The sequence below is a fragment of the Thermobia domestica genome, chromosome 11, assembly GCF_964235325.1.
Source record: "Thermobia domestica chromosome 11, izTheDome1.hap1.1, whole genome shotgun sequence".
NCBI classification, from domain to species: domain Eukaryota; kingdom Metazoa; phylum Arthropoda; class Insecta; order Zygentoma; family Lepismatidae; genus Thermobia; species Thermobia domestica.
The window spans coordinates 238617699-238640060 of record NC_137464.1 but is presented as its reverse complement, the minus strand read 5'-3'; the positions used below and the strand labels follow the sequence as shown (position 1 = coordinate 238640060).

The following is a 22362-nucleotide window of genomic DNA, read 5'->3' as shown; positions in this document are numbered from 1 at the left end:
GTCAGAATTATGCTACAGTTACGGCTCCAGCATACCAAACAGCGACTCGAAATATTCCGTACGAAACCCAAACCGCTCTTTGAAATCATTGTCGCTATACATTGCAAATGGATCTCTTCTCTCCATTAAAAGCCCCATTCTTGGGATGTGTACGTCTTCTACCATCTTCTTATATTCTTCATAGACCAGGTAATCCATAGAATTCGGTATTTACCACACAGAAACCAAACAAACCATCTTACTCTCAAACTTTACTCCTACTACTGCTTAGGAGTAAATTTTGGCCTTATTTACTCCTAAAGTTACTAATGTAGTAGTGTACTCTTCTATGGTGCTCTCCACCACTTGTGGAGTAAACAAATTTACTACAGTAGTAAATGAAAATTTTACTTCTGTAGTAATTTACTCCTTTAGTTCAGTACTCTCGACTGGAAGTCACCGATTTCCTTCTCTCTTAGTAAGTTACTACTTTAGTTTCACTTACTCTTGGTTGGTGCTCGCCACCAGGGTGGCGAGCACCAAACTAGTGTAAATTACTCTTGTAGTAACTCTTACTTCTTTAGTCTGGACTACTTTAGTAAATTACTTCCGTAGTAATATACTCTTTTAATAACTGTTGGAGAGCTCAATTTCTATTTACTTCTTTAGTTGTAACTAAAGTAGTAACGCCTTTTTACTAAAGAAGTAAACCATTTCTGCCCACTGCTGGCACGTGCATTTCGTTTCCTATTGGGAGCTGAAGCTTATCAGAAGAAGTGCCCATGAAAAAAGGCGTTACATGCGATTGTGGTGAAGAACAGCAGGTTGTTGGAAAAAGCAGACGAGCTTCATTCGTTAAAAATGCGTTTAATACGAGGGGAATATAATATAAAAATGTTGTTAATTGAAAGATAAAGAGAAATCATGGAAGACCATAACCTTAAAATGGAAGTTATGAATAAGAACGAATTCAAGAACGAAATGGAACAGACTTCAGGTTCCGGTTCTTCAGGCAATGTGCTCCAGAAATTTATGCTTTTATAAATGAATGTGAATATATTTTATATGTATGAAACATATTCTTTTTGCTTGATATATTTTCCAATGGTTAATATGTTCTTGTTTTTCACATGACATAATATTTGTGTTTAAGCATCAGTACATTTAATTTTTCTAATTACCACATCCCCTAATTGGAAAATAAAGAAGAAAGAAAGAAAAGAAAGAAAAAGAGAGAAACATAACTAAAATTATACATAAATAAAATGGGTGACATTTCACTGCAGTAGTGACGATCCAGTGCATTATTTATTCATTTAAGAAGGAAAAGTATTTATACTAATTTATTATTTTACTAACAAATTAGGTATAATTTTTCTGACAGCTTGTCCTGCAGCATCTGCTTGTGGCTGAAATGCATATTGGTTCATGCCATTCACATCCACAACACCAGTGTTTCTTCTAGACATGTTTTTTTTGGGGGGGGGGGGTGCCCCTCGGATGCTCTGAGAGTTTTCTCCGGTAGGAGACGAAAATAATACTTCTATAATATAATAATAAATAGAATAGTACCATGTAAAAATAATATGATCCCCTTCGAATACTCCCCTCCGGGACACTTTTTCTGAAAGAAACACTGCGCAGCATCAGGGTGAAACACACCTACTTCTGTTCCAAAGTTGTGCAGAACTGCAGTATCCTCAATAACATTTCCACACATGTTTTGTTTATATCTCATTGTTTTAGTGAGAATTTGGAAACGGTTCTTCCAAACACAGAATGTACGTTCTATTACACATCTTGTAACAACATGGGCTTTATTGTAGCGCCCTACGGCTCCTGTCTGAGGTCGAAACATAGGAGTCATAAAATGTTTGGAGAGAGCATATCCACTATCCCCAACAAGCAACCCATTATATTGTTCGTTTTCCAATTCTGGAGGAATTCTACTATTGTCTCAAATGCGTGCATCATGCGTGGAACTCAGCCAATGGCTTACCACGCTGAAAATCTTCATATTGGCATCATAAATGATTTGTGTATTGATAGAAAAGAAATTCTTGCAATTTCTGTATAGTTCTGCTTGTGCTCCAAAAGGACAAAGTATGGGTATAGGTACACAATCCATTCGGGAATCAACCAATTCGATAGAATTCACTTTTTTCCTTTATATATATATATATATATATATATATATATATATATATATATATATATATATATATATATATATATATATATATATATATATATATATATATATATATATATGTAGTGGCGGATCCAGGATATTATCAAGGGAGGGGCTAAACCATAGTTTGCCGTTTTATCCAGTGTAAAACAGGATTGAAGCCCATTTTATCCAGTGTAAACCTGAGCGTCAAGGGGGGCTATAGCCCTTATAGCTCCCACCTTGGATCCGCCACTATATATATATATATTTGTTCTGTGGCGTGGACACACACACAGTAGCTTTAAGGTAATTGAACTGTCTATCACACTGTTAAAAGCTCCTGCTAAGATTTGATAAGTACCAGTGCGAAGGACTCGCAATCTACAAAGAAGTTGCAGCCTAGGAGACAAAGCACGGTTCCTGTCAGAATTATGCTGCAGTAACGGCTTCAACATATCAAGCAGCCGCTCAAAAGATTCCTTAAGCAACCCAAAACGCTCTTTGAAATCAATGTCACTCTACATTGCAAATGGGTTTCTTTTCTCCACTAAAACTCTCATTCTTGGGATGTCTACTTCTTCCTCCATCTCCATATATACTTCGTAGTCCAGGTAATCCATAGAATTCGATATTTAACACGTAGAAACCAAAGAATTCATCTTACTCTCTAACTTTACTCTTACTACTGCTTAGGAGTAAATTTTGGCCTTATTTACTCCTCAAGTTACTAATGTAGTAGCGTACTCTTTGATGGTGCTCTCCACCAGTTTTGGAGTAAATAAATTTACTACAGTAGTAAACGAAAAATTTACTCCTGTAGTAATTTACTCCTTTAGTTCAGTACTCTCGACTGGAAGTCGCCGATTTCCTTCTCTCTTAGTAACTTACTACTTTAGTTTCACTTACTCTCGGTTTGTGCTCGCCACCCTTAGAATTTTTTGATCTTGTATAACCCAATTTGAAGAAATACAGAAGGTTGTTCGCTGTACATCCGAACATTCCCGATTCGGTGCTGCCACTTGGCGTATCATGCTGGAACAATGGGTTTGCTGGTGGGAGCAGTGCAGTGTGACCACCGCTAGTACTTTCGTACTAGATCTAGTACCTTTTATAATATTTTAGTGTTCTAGTATGTTCAACAACAAATCTATTACTTTTCTCCTCTTCTTCTTTCCTCATAAATACATTTGGGAGAGAAAAAGGAATCTCATGTAAATTTGGTAATATACGAAAATTTCACTGTTCCAGGTAACTTTTTTCTGCCTTTTTTCAACAGTGGTATTTACAAGAGCGGAATTAAAACTCGATTTTTCAATAAGCCCATTTTATATTTCTTGTTTTCTCCCGATATCCTTTATATTTGTTATACTCAGGGGTGCCCACAAGGGGGGGCTATGACGCAAACTGCGTCATTGAAATATTTGGGGGGGTGTTAAAAATCTATATAAATATGTTTGAGGGAGGTAAAAATTAATCGAAAAGGTTTTTTTTCATGGAAGAACACCTACGGATAGACAATTGAGGGGGGGGGTGCGTCATAGACTTGAGGGGGTGGGCACCACTGTTATACTTGTGCTACTTTGATGGTGTTACAGTGAGTTCTAATACGACAATTAAGCAGGAAATCCGCCAGGACTTTTAGTTTGAGAGTGTAAAGTCAACATTAGAAGGATGTAAGTGGTTTGCATGGTTTGAGTCGAATTTAGACTGTAAAAAATTAAAGTTGGTTGCTTTTTCGAGAATGTAGGGGTCACTCCCTACCCACAGGGGAGGTGGAGCTTCCGGAAACCTTCCAATTAGATATTAATATCATAAAATGTCATAAATAGGGTGAAACAGGAGCAGATAAAATTTTAGTACTTTTTCCCCAGATCTAGTACTTTTTTCTGCATAGGTTAGTACGAAATATTTTTGCTGGGTGGTCACACTGGAGCAGGGTTGTGTCTGACGTTGTAGATTCGTGAGTGTTGGTGGTGCGTGTTATAAAATAGCGCCAAAGATCAACCATTATGGAGAGGAATAAGGAATGGCAATTTTCCATGCTAAGTTTTCGCACGTACGCATTGTGAAACAGTGTCGGAAGAATGGGCTAACACTCGGAGTGTCTACTTCGAAAACTATTGTGACCCGTTACTCACAACAGACTCCTCTTGCGAAACCTATACAGTAAGAGGGAAACGGACCTGGCGTAGCCTGAACCACTTTGAAAAGAATTACTATCTTGTCATTCTGACTGTCTATCTCTGGCTCTCTCTCTTTCTTTCCTTCCCTGTAGTCCTGCTTCTTTGTTGCATATTGATGAAAAATGTTTCCATCTACATCCGAGGGAGACTTTTAATGCACTGTGAAAATACTGGTAATTTGAATTAGCACGGTCCTCAATATGAATAGGGGTAACTTTTACTCCGGGACATCCACTGAAATCATCACGAATACTTACGATAGGACTTTTTCTTTAAAATTGAACGTAGTAATAGTGTTCGAGTATGGGAAATATTTGATATTCGTTAGAGGATTTTTGTCCGACAGAAATTGGCATCACTGGGAAAAGTTTCAAGTAGGGATGGCCACATTTTCCGGAAAAACGGAAACTATATTTTCCGGAAACCGGAAAATTGAAAACGGAAGACGGAAAATTTTCCGGAAAAACGGAAGACGGAAAATTTTCCGGAAAAACGGAAGACGGAAAATTTTCCGGAAAAGCGGAAGGTGGAAAATTTTACGGAAAAGGCGAAGACAGAAAATTTTCCGGAAAAGCGGAAGACGGAAAATTTTCCGGAAAACGGAAGACGGAAAAGTTTCCGGAAAACGGAAGACGGAAAAGTTTCCGGAAAACGGAAAATTTTCCGGAAAAGCGGAAAACGGAAAATGTGATTTCCGGAAATGGCCATCCCTAGTATCAAGGCGTCTAAATTCAAGTGTTCTTGTGCCTTTATTAGGGCATAAATGCATGTTTATAATTTTCAAAGTTTGTAGATCATAGAAATTCAAAACCTATGTATGGTGAAATCCGTCAGTCATTTATAATTACCCGTTATAGCTATAAAGCTAGTGTTAAAAGCATCTTTTTTTTCTTTTATGACGAATACAGAAAAAAAAAGTCACGGAGAATAAAACTCTATACTGGTTCTTACTGATATCACTGAGTGCAAGTATGTAAGTTATTAAGTTTTCCCTTGCATCGTGTATGCAAAACTATTGAAATTTAGTTGGGAAAACAACAACTTGATCGACGTCAGAAAAAAATCACTTGAGCACGCATGTTTATATTAAGACTTCGTTGAATTAGATTGGAGTTCATCGTCTCGTTCAGCAGCGAGGCTATATGGGACGTGGACCTAGAGCTTAACGTGGGATACGAACCACCTGAGCTCCATCCAGGAGTTGAACCCGAACTTCCCTCACCAAAAGGCGAGTAGGCTAGCCAAATAGCTACAAGGGACCTCGGGAGTTGACTTAATTTCGGAACAAAGTAAGTCGATTTTCCTGGAAAAGCCAGTTTTGCCTGAATCACCAGGCTTGATTTGTACACGACTCATGATCTTAAGTTTTATCCGAATCTGTGAAGCAAGGTTCAGATCCAGGCGGCCCAGTGACTAGTAAGCTGTGCAGAGACAATGGGTCAATGAAAACGTAACCCGCTACTTACATTGTAGAAAAAAAGAGTTAATTTTATGGTGAAACACAAAATGATTTGGGAACCAGATTCTTCCGGCAAAATTTCAGGGTTATACAGGGTGTTTCAAAGCAACACCGACAACGTTGGGGAGGTGATACTTGTCACCAAGATAAGACAAAAAGTGTAGACCAACCTGGGTGCACAAATTCTTCCTTTCGGACTTATACGCTGCTAAAAACATGAAATATTGAATGTTAAAGATCCATAGCTTCAAAACTATGGGACCTAGCGTAGTCGGGTCAAAACTTCACTTAGGAACTAGTATGTGCCCTATCCAAATCTCCAAGTTTCAGAATCCTGTGGTACTTCTGCAACTATTTTTATAAAGGTAATTTGTGAGTACTTCAAATTATATGTCTGTAGCCTTACTTCTTCTATAAAAATTGTTGCGTGAGTACCTTAGAATTCTGAAAGATGTATTTTTGGGTAGCGCACATATTAGTTCCTAAGTGAAGTCTTGATCCCACTACGGTAGGTATTTTGACGCTATGTACCTTTAAAGTTCATTTTTCGTGTTTTCGGTAGTCTATAAATCCGAAAGGAAGAATTTGTGCACCCAAGTTGATCTATACTTTTTTTGTGCTATCTTGATATCAGGAATCACCTCCCAAACGTTGTCGGTGTTGCTTTGAAACACCCTGTATATATATTTTCCATAGGAAACCCGAAACTTTAGTGGGAAAATATAAGAACATTAAAAGTTTTAAACCCAAATAACTGACTTTCGTCAAGTCAATCTCCAAATCCACATCTAAAGATGAACTTCATCCACAAGATATTCTGTTGTGTATTTGGTGAGATATTCATAAAATTATCATCACGAACTCATAAAAAAGGTAGATGCCGCAGCAGCCATATACTCAGTGATTCAGTGGGAAAAAATCCCGTAACGGCTGTTAATGCACACGGTCTAGCAGTATATCTAAGAATAATATTTTTCAGAACGGCGTTATGGTCTGATACTACATCTACTGTAAATATTTATAGCTAGTACATCAAGTATTGTTACGCAAGTGTACTAGGTTTGTCAATAGAAAAGGGTAATAATACAGCATACCGTAATAACGCATACAACATTCTGTAAAACTGACTCAGAAAGAAATCAGGCAGTTACAATTGAAGTTCTGTCAAATCCTCCATATGTGCTGGATATTGCCCCTACTAACTATAATTTGTTCAGGTCCTTAGAGCACAACATAAGACAAAATCTGCTGTTGACAAGATGATATACTAAGGCATTTAGTTTCATTGTTTCTTTTTACCTCCGAAGAACAATATTGTTTCATCAAAGAAAGCATTCTAAACTTTGCAGCTCGTTGAAAGAAAGTTCTAATTAGCAATGGCGATAATATCATATTTATATTAATATTCATGTCCACTTAACTACACTTCATTTCAAAACGTCTTATAAATAATTATTTACTTTCGGATACCGCTAATAATTTAAATTTGAATTTTTGTTCAGCTTTGAGAACTTATTTCGCGTTTTACTTTTTTTTTAAAAAAAAAAAAAAGTTTTGTTCAATATTTATTAACGTCGAGGCAACGGCGGATTTAAAAGATAAAAACTATGGGGCAGCCAAAACACAGACTATAATAGGTCTATTATGAGTTTAATATATATTTCCAAAAATCTATAAATAACAGGATAAATTAGAATTGTCACTCAAAACAGCTAGGGGTCTAGACAACGGCCCTGACCTAGATCCGCCACTGACCCGAGGAAAGATGAATTTATGTTTTTTTTAAAAAATACTTTAGCTTTAAATGTAGAATATTACTTTCTTAAGCACGTGTAATATTAATATTTTTGTAGTATTTACATGTATTAACGAACCTTAAACTTGATATTTATTTTATAACTGAATTAATGATTTAAAATACCTTTAGACAAAAATTGTGTGTTTGGTTTATTTCACTACACATTTATTACATTATTTGTTATGTTGGATGAAACATTGCATAATATTGATGATTAATTTTAGTTGAGTGCACCTTCATAAATTGCGATTGCTTTATGTGGTAAAAATCAATATCGTCAACTGTCCCTTGTGTCATCCGTGCTAAACTAAGACTGTAAAGCTTATGTTTGTATACAGGAGAGCTTGTATGTCTATTTCTCTCGTAGGAAGAAATTAAATCAATATGTGGTAACAAACAAGCGCCTCGGGAACTGGACATTAAAAGTGAACTATTAGCAGAATTTAAATATATATATATATATATATATATATATATATATATATATATATATATATATATATATATATATATATATATATATATATATATATATATATATATAGGCCTATATAAGTATATTCGTTCGTTGCAGAGGCGTCCGAAGAAAATTTTCTAGGAGGGGCATCTCCATGGTTGCTATATTATGTCTGGTATTTCTGGCATTTAATACACGTGGTTGGCTATATTACGTATATATTTTCGTAAGCCAGGGAGACCTAGGCCCCACCCTGCCCTCCCCTTCGGCGCCCATGGTTCATTGGAGTTTAGCGTCCCTTTATCAGTACCGAGGCTATACGGAACGTGGTCTTAGGAGTATCCATAAACGGGTTTAGAGTACATGTTGCATCCATGAGATAATTTGGGGGAGTCACTTTTTTATTTAAAATGAGACATTTAAACTAGAGGGGAAACGTAAATTTGGGAGGGAAAAAGGTAAACTTGGAAGGGAGAAAGGTGAATTTGGGACGATCATAAATTTGGGAAGAAAAAGATAAATTTGGAGCAAAAAAGGAACATTTGAAGAGAGAACACTAAATTTGGAGGGTTAATGATAAATTTGGGAGGGAGAAAGGTAAATTTGGAAGGAAAATGATAAATTTAGGAGGGACAAAGGTAAATTTGGGAGGGAGAAAAGTAAATTCGGAGAAAGAAAGGTAAATTTGGAAGGGAGAAAGGTAAATTTGGGAGGAAGAAAAGAAAATTCGGAAGAAGAAAGGTAAATTTAGAAAGGAGAAAAGTAAATTCGGAGGAAGAAAGGTAAATTTAGAAGAGACAAAGGTAAATTTGAGAAGGGGAAAGATAAATTTGAAAGGAGAATGATACATTTAGGAGGGGGAAAGTAAATTTCGAGGAAGAATGGTAAATTTGGGAGGGAGAAAGGGAAATTTGGAGGGAAAACTGTATATTTGGGAGGAAAAGGTAAATTTGGAGAAAGAAAGGTAAATTTGAAGGAAGAATAATAAATTTGCAGAGAGAATAGTAAATTTGCAGGGCTAATGATAAATTTGGGAGGCAGAAAGGAAATTTGGGAGGGAAAAAGTTAAATTGGGAAGAGAGAAAGGTAAATCTCGAATAATTGCGCTTAAGCCTTTGGGGGAATGGGCACTCTTCCGTGAAGCTACAGTTTAACGTATTATACGAAACCCCGAAATACGTTCAAATTTCAAGGCCGTACCACTGATTATCCCAGCGAGGATCGGAACCTTATGCAGAAAAGTGGCACATGCTAGCCATTTTTTAAAAAAAATCACCCGAACGGGGCCACTAGCTTCCATGTCCACGTAATTAATCATGTTTCAATATTTTGCTTAATCCAACACGACAGGGACACAAACACAGGACCTTCAAGGACAGTTTAAAACGTCCATACTCTTCAATGTGAGTCGACCCACGTTTGGTTCCGTTTCGTGATTCAAAGCTACGAGTTTGACTTACTGAAATATAAAACTCCTTTATTTATTCGTCCGTCCCAAATTTACCTTTGCATTCTCTCTCCAAATTTATCTTTTTCCCTCCCAAATTTACTATTCTACTTCCAAATATACCTTTCTCTCTCCAAATTTACCTTCTTCCTCCCAAATTTATTATTCTACTTCCAAATATAACTATCTCTCTCCAAATTTACCAATTCCCATCCGAAATTTACTATTCTCTTTCCAAACGTACCTTTCTCTCTCCAAATTTACTATTCTAATTCCAAATATACCTTTTTTCTCCAAATTTACCTTTTTCTTCCCAAATTTACTATTGTACTTCAAAATATATCTTCCTCTCTCCAAATTTACCTTTTCCTTCCCATATTTATTATTCTAATTCCAAATATACCTTTCTCTTTCCAGATTTATCTTTTTCCCCTCCCATATTTATTATTCTACTTCCAATCTATACTTTTCTCTCTCAAAATTTCCCTTTTTTCCTCCCAAATTTACTTTTCTTCCTCCAAATTTACTATTCTCCTTCCATATTTACCTTCGTTTGTCCGTGTATCTTTCCGTCCAGGAACACAAAAATCTCAAGAGCTACTTGATGGACCACTATCAATTGTGGCTACGATATAAAGTGTGAAGCGTCAGGAGTAAAGTTCGTTAATGGAAGTAATATTGATGTAAGTGGTACATATCCACCATTTCTTGATCCAGTACAACTTCCGGTTTCAGTATTGATTTATATCCAGCGAAAGAAATACGACATAGCGAGAAGCGTTTCTTTCTTGGAATCGATTTAAGCGTTCTAGGAATAGATATAGTCTTCTCCCATAACTCTTTATTCAAAGCGGAACTAGCAGAAATCCACCATTCCCAGTTTCAAAGTTGGTCGCTATAGAGTAATAACGGTAATAAGTGGCTACCAGCTGTTTTCTGCAATCAACTGAAAGTCCCAAGAACATGTTTCGTCTCCATTCTAATCTCTCCAGTAAAAGCAGATGGGGTAGAAATTACTCTTTGGTGCGAGCAGTCCTGAGTTCGATTCTCGATGGGGACACAAGGTCTAAAAAGTGTAAAAGCTTTTTCAGGCTAGGCATCGTAAATGAGGTTTTCCTTGCTTTTCTTCATTCACACCAAGCAAAATACCGGGATGGTACCTAACATGGGTCCTATGTCACTTCCTTCCTTCCTTTTTCTTGTGTCGTGTGATCTCCGAGGGACGTCATCCCTTATACCTGACGGGCTAACATGACCATAGATGCCAAAAGTCCATAAAACGTAGTTTCTAATCGGAATTCATGCAAATCAAAGTACACTCATGTCCAAAAGTATTGTCGCATGTCTATAAATATGTTGTTTTAGGAATATAATTTGATAACGAAATCGCCCGGTATTTCTTATAATACTGTTTGTATGTGTATAATCGGCAAAGACATGTATGTGGCAAATTTCATGTCAAAAGAGCAGTAAATAATAACAATAAAACGAAAATAAAACTTTCTTGTCCATTTAGCAAGATTTTGTTTTATTCATTCTAATTTTCGTATTTATAATTCTTTTCCTATGAAATTTATTACAAATATACATTACCCGATTATACACATAGTATCAGTATTATAAGTACCCTGTAAAATCTTTATCAAATTATATTCTTACAAGAAAACAGTTATAGATATGCGACAATTATTTTGGACATGAGTGTACATAACGTAGTATACACGTGACATTGTTATTTGTTTTATACTCTCGTTTCCTCTTTCTCACGCTTCTTTGGACTACCAGGCTCGATAGCAAAAGAGATACCAAAACACCAAGGACGTTCAAAACGCAAAGAAAGACAGTACCGATAGCTATAAGTGTAATTAAACACATATACTTAAAAAAAACTAGCCGAATTATGCTAAATTAAGCTCAATAATATTATGGTTAGGTAACCACGAAAGGCTATGTAGTGTAGTTAAATTACCAAAAAGTAAGGAACAAATTAGTAACAAGCTGAAAATTGGTACAGATGTTGGGAATGATGTCCTAAACAACATACTAAAAGTTCCCTGAAATCCCACCTAACCTTCGCCCGCCATATTGGAAAATGGCCGCTGGAAGTGTCAAATAAACAATACCTTGATAAAAAAGCAATATCTTCGTTATGGTTCAACATAAAGAGATAAATTTAGTGTTGTTTTATAGAACATAGGTAACACAATATATATATATATATATATATATATATATATGGGTGCATCAAACCCCCCTTTTCACAAAGTGACTTGTCTCTGGCATAGAAACATTCCATTTGAGCTATAATACAGCCGAGCATTAAAAAAAAAATCAAAGTATGTTTAGGGGGTCCACCAGAAGCACAAACTTATATGAAACAGGATAGTTATCTGAAAAGTTGCTCAATAGATGGCGCCACGTAACTTGTATCGTGAATTTTGAATAAAAACGAGATATTCTTCTCTTAGTATTTGCTCTATTAAGATTTTAAAATTTTAAGTCCAATTTTTATATACTGTTTACTTTTACGCAAAATTCTAAGTATTAAAACCAAGATTTTGAACTTTCTACGGAGAAGACATTACTTCTTGTTTTTATATCATTTTACAGTCTCCAGACCATCTCCCCTAATTAAAAAAAAAAAACCTGTTTTCGTACTGTGAATGAAGAGATGACGTCTGTGGCAACTTGGAAATCTTCTAGTGTCTTTGGATTAGGAACCGCTATCATTGAAGACGACGCCTTGCTCACCGGCTCTCACTTGCCAACAGGCAGACGCAGGTTTTGAGGTGTGTAATATATCATGTTGAGGATGGACGGAAGATCAATCGGACAAGGTGGGAAGCTGCAAAGCTTGTTTTGTCGCATTTAGAAGTTTTGTATGATAAAGCAAATATTCCCATGGTTTCTGAACGAAAAACGTGTGAGAAAATAATTTCATTACTAGATGATAATGCTAAGATACGGGCTATACCTAAAAGTCGTCGATCCAGTCCAGCAACTCTATCAAAAATTCAAAACATAGAGAAACAATTAAACAAAACATTTCCGTTATGGCCTGCCAACGTGAATAATCTTATTAAGAATGAAGATGATAAATGTTTTCCAGAATCTATGAAAACAGATCGTTCAGCGATATTCGGATCATATGACAGAGTGCTGGCTAACAATATCAGACGTCGAAAGATTCGTGAGAAGGCACAAGAGAAGAGGAGGAAAAAGGCGCATGAAGTGATGGCCGCATCCGCTATAGCTGCTGGAACTGATCTGCCTGAGATGGAAAATGATAGCGAGGACGAGGAACCAACTAAGAGTGATCCAGACTATACTGCAGTATCTGAAATCCTTCTGTCACCAATTCAACAATACGCTCCAATAATTATCGTTCAGTGCATACTGGAACAAGTGTTTTTATCAAACACGATATTATCCAACGACCAAACATCATATCTTTAGCAACTCGCTTGCAAATGACGTCTGCACAGCAGGCTATTTATACCAAAGCGTTGATAAAGGAAGCTGGTGGAGATACATTGAAAGTCACTACGTCATACTCCAGTGCAGATAGGACCCGATGAAAGGTTAATCAACAGATATCAGAATCTTTGATGAAAAACTGGACTCCTTCAGAGCTTGCCACCGTACACTGGGATTCAAAGTTAATACCATCTTTGACCAATAAGTACGTGAAAAAAAAAAAAAGAACGTCTTACAGTCGTCGTGTGGAACAAGAAGGAACTAAAGGTACTGGGCACACCTGTTTACAAACCTGTGGTTGATATGAATTATAGGATCATTATTACCGAACTTACAGTGGACCATGGCACTGTGAAAACATCATAGCAAACATGACATTTGACACTACGGCATCAAACACCGGCCATGTTAGTGCTCCTTGCGCAATGTTAGAGGAAAAGCTGAATCGAGCTCTTCTGTGGTTACCTTATCTCCATCATATAGATGAAATTATAGTTGGATAAGTGTTTAAGGACTTGCATATTGAAATCACAAAGTCACCTGATATTTACCTTTTCACAAAATTTCGTGAACACTATGACGAATTACCTCTTATCAGTGAACACCCTCTCTTACGATTTGATTCAACTCCATTTTACAAAAGTGAGCAAAGTGTACTAAAAATTTTCCAAATTGTTTTTTTTTTTAATTTCCCAATATACTTTGAAACAAAATGAAAATAGTTCAATGTAAGACACCGATCTGAGAAATTACTACCTCGAGTTCATTAAACTCTGCACCACAGGATTTGGAAAACCTCGGTTTCCTGAACGAATTACCAATATTACATCTCTAAGTGAATTGGTTGGACCAGACTCCTGGGTTACATTGCACACCCTGAAACTCGAAGATGGCTTCCGCGGTGATGAAATTGCAGGCTGACGAGAAAATCCTTTATTTCAAAACTCACCTCAATATCAATGCCGTGAATGTTATCAACGACTGTGCAGAACGTGGAATCAAGCTGACTGCGGATTTTCTTTCTTCAGCCAAACAAGAGGAACATTTCCAAAACATTCTGCAAGTGGTTGAACAGAATAGGAAACACAGTCCAAGTTTGCGCAAACGACCACGCAGGGGCGGATCCAGGGGGGGGCGATCGGGGCGATCACTCCCCAGAAGAGGAAACTTTCTTATGTTATATGTATAAATAAAACCCCTCCCAGAGTTTGAAGCTCTTAAAAGTAGCTCTAAGTAGAAGTATGACAACCTACCGCCCTCCCCCCAGAAGTCGGCCCTGGATCCGCCCCTACGACAACGAAAAGACTAGATGTCACGTGTTAGTTGTGAAATATCTTCGTGAGACAGTTTAGATTACGTTACGGAAAATGAGATATAATTTTTAAAATATATTGTTAAATTGAGAAAATTTGTGTAATCCTTTCAATAAATGCTTTTACTTATCAAATTCGCATTTCAATTTTTTAACACACTTTGAGTCTTTGACACTTGTAATTATATTTTAACTGCTTTATTTTAATATGTTCTTAGAAATGAGAGAATTTGTGTAATACTTGCAAAAGAAAGTTTTTACTTATCAAACTCACATTTCAATTATTTCAATACTTCAATTATATGTTTGACACTTCTATTATCTGTTTGAGCTGCTGGTGGACCCCCTAAACGTTCGTAGATTTTGCTAAAATTTTGCACGAAGTATTAACTCATGAAATGGAACAAAACTGACCTAGGGACAAGAATCCTTGGTTAAATTTTCAAAATTGTGGGGGGTTTGATGCACCCTATATATATATATATATATATATATATATATATATATATATATATATATATATATATATATAGATAGATAGATAGATAGATAGATAGATATAGATATATATTTACAGAGAAACAATTTTTCAAAAAACGCATACTTTTAGAAATATTTAGCTCTACATTCTAAAATTCCGAAAACTACCGTCAAACAGATTTAAAATTTTATTGAACTTAGGAAGTAATTATTAACAAGTTGAAATTTGACTTAGATGTTGGTAAAGAAGTAACCTAAAGATTATCTTTTTTAAAGTGAAATACAAGCTCTGGGACCGGGCTAAATATTTGAGAAACTGTCAATGCAGTCGATCCAAACTCAATTGGGATCAATGTTGGTGGGAGAGGGTAAATATTATGACGTGTTTAAGGTTGTCGTCCGCCATCTTGGTGGCCACCATCATGAATCAGCATGATTATTTTAAACGCCAACATTGTGGTATGATATATTAAACAATATGTCGTTCGAAGAGCAACCCAACGGTAAAGCAGAGATGGTCATTTTTCCTAACCCTCCCTTACCCTCACCATCAATTGACGCCCCTCACCCTCACCCTCCATCAGACTCACCATCCATTGACGCCCTCCCCTTAACCTCCCTCACATTCACCCTCCATTGACGCCCTCACACTCACCCTCCCTCACACTCACCCTCAATTATTTTATCGCCCTCACCCTCAACTGCTAAAATGAGGGTGAGGTGAGGGTGAAGGCGGCCCTCATGAGGGCAAAATGAGGGAGAATGACCATCTCTGCGGTAAAGTTATTTTTTCCAAGACCTGCAACAGTTTTGAAGTTGTGAATAGATTTAGGATATGTTACGTGTGAAATGCTGTGAAATGTGCTGTGCGAAGTTTCGAATTGAAGGATGAAGGTGAAGTGTAAAACAAGCTTTGTAATCATCTCACATTACGTATTATTTAATGACTAGGAAAAGAGAGAGCTAACACATATGAGACAAATGCGATCACATGACATGTTCAAGATGTTCACAGTTCTGTTGTGTACACATCCTTAACACTGACCCAGTGTTTGTGCACTCTGCGAAGCACTATCGGTTATATTTGTTCACAGGCCTTAATGATTATCCTTCTCAAGTGGCCAATGCCAAGCTTTAAAGTGCCCACAAATATAAAAATCCAAGGGAGTTAGGTCGGGGGACCATGCTGGCCACTCAACTGGCCAATGCCGACCTATTCAGCAACCGCGAAACTGTTCATTGAGCTATCAATTGCATTGCGACTAGAATGCGGCGTTGCCCCATCTTGTTGCCAATATTGAGGAAATCTCTCTTCCTCGTTCTACAAAAGTGGCATAATAGTGTTTTCAAGCATATCTCCATATTGTGGAACATCCAAGATTCCAAATGAAATGAAATCTTTAAGTTTTACGTCCCACGCACATGCCGGTTAGGCTAAAGGAGACGGTGATAATGAGAAATGAATGAACTGGTGGAATGAAGAAAGTGGGTGGAAACGGGACAACCCCGAGAAAACCCACGAGCACGGTGTTTGTCCACCACAAAGTCCACACGGCGCGAGCTGGGATCGAACCAGGGACTCCAAGCACCGGAGATGAACGCTCTACCACTGATCCACCGTGCCCCCCATCCAAGATTCCATCAATGGAAACAAGTCCAATAAGTGTTACGTCCCACATTCCACACCACACCATTACCTTACCCGCACCTTGAAACTGATGCATCTATCCAATTAGCAAGATCCAAGTGAGCTTTGTAATGGACAAACACCATATGCGTGGGTTCACTCGGGGTTCTCCCGTTTCCTCTCACTTTCTTGATCCCACCATTTCCTTCATTACTCATCATCACCGTCTCCTTTAACCTAGCCGGCATAACCATGGGACGTAAAACTTAAAGATTTCATTCCTTTCCGTTATAACAACAATCTAGTTCTACCATTTTCCTCACTGAAAATATAGGTGGAAGTATTTTACAATTACTTATCATCTTTTTGGGGTGCAGAATAATACCTGTTCAATACTACATAGAGGTAGTGGCTTGTAGTATTCGACTACCTTCTCCAAACCTTTTACCCCTCACAACAAAAATTTCTGGGTACGCACTTGAGACTTACTAACTTGTTAATAATAAATCAATGAAGGACGAATAATTTCCGTATTAGAGAAACAACTTACCCTTATTTATTTTTCATGAAATCTTTCTCTATTTCTCCCTTCCTCCAAAATGCATAATTCTAGTCTAAACTGTACCTTAAAAAAAAAAAAAAAAAAAAAAAACTACTTATTATATGAAAATATCTTACACTATCTTACCTTTCAGTCACATGAAGAACCATTGTAAGTAATCATTTCACAGTTACGTCAAGATTCTACAAATGATCACAAGAAACAGTTTATCTTCTTTTGTTTTTTTTCAGTGTGATGGATTTTTTTTTTTTTTTTTTTTTTTTTTTTTACGAAAGTTAAGTAAAACTCATGTAAAAGACTTTCAGATTGTATCAAATAAAATCTTCGTAAGCACAGAAATAGTTTGAGTGAGTTCACTTTATGTAAGTTTTTATAATCTTCAAGCGACAGAACAAAAATGCTTTTAACTGTGTCTGAAGTGTGTTCATTGGGAAGAAAGAAGCCTGCGAGCGGCAAAGGCACCAAGTCTGTAATGGTTGATTTCTAACATAATCCACATGTTTAATCTTTATCCATAATTGGTAACGACGTTTATCTTCCTGTCTCCATAGGTTTTTTCGCGCCAAGACTCAATTAAAAGAAGTGCCTAACAGGGATAAAGTTGTGAGGAATACGGAGAGGAAAAGAAAAGAATGTGTGCGCGGGCTTTTGTGCGGTTATGTTGACATACGAGTACGTTACATCAAGACTCCATCAGTAGCAAAGCGCATTTGTTGAAACGAAACATTTTCTTCTAAACATCTAGAGCTGTAACTTAGATATTTTATGGGGAGGGGGGCAAGCATTATTATTTGGGCCCCTAGAAAAAGTTGTTTTGGGTCCTCCCGCAAAATTCGAAAATAGGTCCCTTCTTTCCATCTTTATCTTAAGCTTTGTGGGCTTCTGGAGCCTGTGGGGCCTCCCGCAGGCCCCTGGGACTGATCCTTACATGACAAACTAATTAAGGGGACAATATTGAGAAATCTCAAAGTCATATGATTAAATATTACTTCTAGGGCCCTTTTAACTGAAATGGGCCCACGATTTATTTTTGTTTTATTTACCGTTTGTGTGCTGTTTGGTTTATGTAATATAGTGAACCTGTTTAATGCTTCATTTATAATTTCATGTTCTTATCGTATATGAAGCAGGAAAATTTGATCTTAAAGTGCCCCCACCCCTCGAATGGCAGAGAGAGTCCCTGGGGGCAGTTGTCCCCCTGTCCCCTCACAAGGTACGGACCTGTAAACGTCTGTACACTTTATTTGTTTCTTCCTTTTTTTAATAGCACAAATTTTAATCTTATGACTTAAAATTTAAATAATACGATTCTTAGGACAAATCATATAGTTTGGGGAGAGAGGAGAACCATAACTAAAGATCAGTGCAGCCAATGAATCTTAGAAGGACTAACCAATCCTAAACAGGGCCATCCATTGATTCCATGAGCCCCAGACAAAATTTCTGAGGAATTAGTCCTAGAAGCGACAGTCCAATTAGCGACAGGAACTGTTCTGTCCTATGAGCGACCGATTCATTTACATTGAGATGATGAAAGATAATAGGATTCCCTCTCGTAAAATATGTTTGCCTTTGGCGTTATTAGCATCTGAACAACCTTGCTATGAAAAGAGTACCTGCCAATGATACTTTTCGACAAACATATTTTCCCTTTAGTGTGGGTGCAAATAAAACTTATCTTAATTTTGAATTAGATTTGACATAAAACATATCAAATAACTTAGGGATATTTCCATGAAAAATATATTCCTATGTAATTAGTTATTGAAAATCCAATTGTAATACCCCCTTTTCTCAAAAGATCTGCTTTCTGTACTTAATTTAATTCAAATCTAATTATTCACTAGGCAAACAGCATATTTTATTTCGGAAAACTTAAACGTGTAATAGTTTCGCCATCTATCTAATTTTTAGACCTCCTAAGACTCTATGAATAACGTGATAAAAACATTTAAAAAACATTGCCAGTCCCAAGCGTAGGTAAAGTGTGAGGGATAGTTAAGGAAGAATATACATAAACTATTATTTAATAGTTTATTATTAATACTTTAATAGTTATTAAGGGTAAGGTTACATCTAAAATTTATGATTAAGCAAGAAAAATGTTAAGGGTGTATGTTCCTTGTAATTGTGAAACGACTGGAAGAAATGAGACCTCTAGGAACGTGAAGTTTTCAGAGTACATTTTGTTAGGTTCTAAATCACACTAACATGAAAGAATTTTTTAAAAAGGGAAACTTATCTTCTTGCATTATCTTCGTATGAACGAATCGGTAATTCATAGACCAGTTAACAGGTAGAATGGGTCGCTCATGAGACAGTTAACAGTTCCTGTCGCACATAGGACTGTCGGAAGTAGGACGACACCTTTCTGGGAGAGCCTCCGAATTTTCTGGGCTAGCTCCCAAACTTTCTGTGATCTCCGCCCTAACCGTAATCAGCAATCAGTACTATTGTAAAGTCCATTTTTATGAATAGCAAAGACTCTAGTTTGAAAACCCCTTTGATTCTTCCATTATTTTTTCATTGTTTTGCGTTTAAAAACTTAAACAGCTTGTACGAAAGAGTATCGCTGATAAAGCTGACACCACAGGCAGTTCGCAGTTCGGCAGAATTTGAATAAATATCACTATTGAAAGAAAACTGTAACAAAAAAATAAATAAAATAAAACTATTTTTTCAGGGCTCGTCAAAGGTCGCCGGAATCTTCTACGTTTTTCGGGATTGTCTGTTTTGTGAACGCTCTGATCTTGGAAGAAATGAAGAATTTGATGAGAGTTTTAGCGACCCTTCTCAGCACCGAGGTTGTATGAGACGTGGACCTGCAGTTTACTGTAAAATCCAAATCTCCGTAATTCGTTTCTAGCGTAATGCTCTTCTATGAAGAATAGAACCCAGAACCACGTCCATCGAACATACATGCTAGTCAGTAGACCAACAGAAAGAGCTTTGAAAGAAAATGAAAGAGTTAAATAATTTTTGCTGTATATAATAGTAAACTTCAATTGTTTGGAAACTATAAGAAAGCTAAAATTGTGCTGGTTGCCATATTAACAGCAGAATACAGTTTGGAGCGAATGTAATGTATATTATAGAGGTGATAAACACTTAAATACTGTTTAAACACTTAATCACTGTATACGTTTTCGATATGGTATTCTATCCAACTAATATTTTTTTGTTCACTTTTGATTTAGTTATTGTAACTTTCTTAAGTAATAAAATTTGTAAATCCGAACAATTTTCAAGAAAATAAATTATTAGAGCTTTGTCTTCTTCATAATTTCTTCTTATTTCTTTGATTATTTTGACTCCTTTAATCAAAAAGTAAAAAAAAAAAAAAAGAAAAAACTATTATAAGCTTGGTGAAAGTATTGCGAAGAGACATTGATATTCATCTCCAAAGATCAAAGTAAAAAAAAAAATACTAAAAAATACTATAAGCTTGCTAGAAGTTTTGTCAAGAAACAATGTTATCCGTTCTCAAAAATCAGTGTAAAATATATATATATATATATATATATATATATAGCTTACTGAAAGTATTACGAAGAAATATTGTTATCCGTTCCCAAAGATCAAAGATCAAAGTTAAAAAAAAAAAAATCAAAAGTTGCAGAAGCTGTTAGAAAGAGACAATAATCTAGTGAAATAGTGAAATTATAATCAAATATTTAAAAAAAAGGAATCACTGGAATTTCTTTGAAATCATGAAAGCAATAACACAAAACTTGGATGTTCTCCTGCTAAAACGAAATCGACTCTTGTCATTAGTTGCACCAGCTACTTCCAATATCCTCCACAAATACGAAAATATATTGGGAAGGAGAATTTATAATATGAAACAGAGACGAAATATGAGAAGAAATATGAGGAAGACAAAGCTGTATTAACTTATTTTCTTAAAAATGATTTTCAATCAATAATTTTATCTTGTAAGAAAAATTACAATAACCAAATTAAAAGTAAAGAAACAAACGAAATATTGTTCGATATACGTAATATTCAACCTCTCGATTATATTTAACGCTCTATAGGATTGAATTGACTTCTGAATGAGAGTAACAGTGCTATTGTAATTCTAGTATGCAGGAAATATAAATTTTATTTATACAGCATGGAATCTATAATTTATTTAACATCTAGTGAAAGCCAGGTGTCGTGCATGTCAAAACTATGCTTGTATGCCAAGTAGGGTGAATCGATTTTTCTTTCTTTTTTTTTTTTCGAATTTCTATTGAGCAAGTTGCGGTAAAATTGTCATTGGGTTAGAGCAGTTTGCATGCAAAATTGCAGAATATTTAATCAACTACTGTCCCTGCCTCAAGAAGCTCAAAGTTTTCAGAGGCCGAAGATAAGCACCAAACACATCTTTAGCAGCGGTTTTTTTTTTTTTTTTTTTTTTTTTTTTTTTTTTTTTTTTTAACATTTTCCCGATTGTAATGTATCTTACCGAGGAAGCTATTTTTTAAGATAGTACTCGTAAGCTTCAATGTTTGTAATCTTAAAATTGTATCCATTTTATTAATTTTTACGTTGTGAAGCGACGAAAACTCAAACATTATGTATAATTTTGTATAAGTTTTTCTTTCTTTGTTTTACATCGTTTGAGTGGCCTTTTTTTTATTGAATGGCACAACATTTCTCCATACTTCTCTAAATTTTTTTTAAAAAGGAGAGTTAATAAAGTAACTCTTATTCGGATCGTTCTTGCAACCCTTTGCTGATTTCGAATTCACTTTGTAATACTACGAAATCACCATGAGGAGGTGGCTGCCACTCGAGTTACGCCCATCCACCCTAAAGCGTTACTATTATTCACTCTTCTGTTCAAGTTAGCTAGCTTCTTCTTCACATGACACAGTCACGCTTCATTTCAAATACTGGCATATGCTTAAGAGAGGCCCGATTTGTTCTGCTGTGGTTGTCTTTTTCAACGCACTGCCTTTCGAAACTTTCTTACTACAGGTACGATCTTCTCAATGCTTAAGTGTGGCCGGAAATGACGTAACGTTATAAGTGACTTTGACTGTGTTGTTGATATTTTTCCTCAAGTTGGTCCGTCGTTATTGGCTTAGTCAACGGCGAGTCCGTTATCTGGGTGGAAAACAATCGATCATATCGTAGTAATTGACTGATATAACTTGATTGCGGAAATGGCAATCTTCCGTAAGATTCTTCTTTTTTATTGTAGGCATTTTTTTTTTAATTCGTCTCCATCTCAATGTCCTACTGTCACTGTTTTTGTTCATTATCATAGATGAAAGGAAGTTTTCGGGATAAGCGAAGTATCTATTAAACAGGTATGAATGAGTGGATAACTTGTTTCAAGTCCTCTGCTAGAAATGAAGCTAATTCACCTAGTTTCTTTAAGTGTCGGGATCTATTACAGCAGGATGAATGCAACT

General features: G+C 36.1%; 1 protein-coding gene across 1 annotated transcript in view; it reads right to left on the bottom strand.

The window, feature by feature from the left end:
• LOC145665507 (3-galactosyl-N-acetylglucosaminide 4-alpha-L-fucosyltransferase FUT3-like) overlaps positions 1–17435 on the bottom strand; it is a 33786-nt gene extending 16351 nt beyond the window's left edge. The window contains exon 1 of the mRNA XM_081732813.1: positions 17081–17435. The gene's annotated coding sequence lies outside the window, so the exon portion shown is untranslated. The remainder of the gene's footprint in view (positions 1–17080) is intronic.
• Between the last annotated feature and the right edge of the window lie 4927 nt (positions 17436–22362).